Genomic DNA, 815 nt, shown 5'->3' with positions numbered 1-815 from the left:
CTCTCTCTCTCTCGCTGTGTGTTATTGACGAACAGTCTGGAGGTTGTAAGGAGCTGGTTAACCTACTTCCCAGAAAGAAGACACACTTATAATCTCATCTCCATAACGCCAAGACAGCGCTGAATGCAACAGATGCTAAGAGAGAGTTATTAAAGCTCCATATGCTGAGGGAGAGTTAGAAACGCTGCGTATGTCGAGAGAAAGTTCCTAATTTGCCCCCCCGTGAAATTAAAAATGTTTTTATTGAATCGGTTGATGCGCATTTTCTGCCGTTTTTAATCCGGATACAATCAAATGCAAAAGAGTGCGATTAAAAAGCACAATCTGCAGACACATAGTGGGATCAATTTCAGGGGTTTCGCACACAAATACTGTAATAAAAATTATTTTTAAGTATTCGACAGGGACCACAAACAACAAACATTTAAATACTTCAAATCTGTGTAAATATATTTTATTTTAACAATGTGTGCAACTGTAATTACTTGTTAGTTTTGATAATAATTTGTACTAAACTATTTTAATTTATTTGTTTATTTTAAGCAGAAATTCAGTTTCGGGTCTCAGGCCCCAAAACAGCCTCAATGATTCGGGCTCAGAATTCCTTAAGGTTCGGGGCCTCAACCGATAATAAAGAATATCAGTCGTGCATATTTCCTGAAATAATTATACCTTTTAAAAAGTTCAATAAAAGATGTGAATGTAAGATCAATAAACAGCATTTAACTGCTGTAAAAGTTTCCTCTGATGTTTCTCACCAAACATTGAGTGCAACGTCAGAAAGACGCCGTTCAATGCAACTTCAGTGCCGTCTT

The sequence above is a fragment of the Morone saxatilis genome, unplaced genomic scaffold (genome assembly GCF_004916995.1).
Source record: "Morone saxatilis isolate NCDOM2014 unplaced genomic scaffold, NCSU_SB_2.0 Contig8, whole genome shotgun sequence".
NCBI classification, from domain to species: Eukaryota; Metazoa; Chordata; class Actinopteri; family Moronidae; genus Morone; species Morone saxatilis.
The sequence above is the reverse complement of the archived record's forward strand: the minus strand, read 5'-3'. Positions refer to the sequence as shown.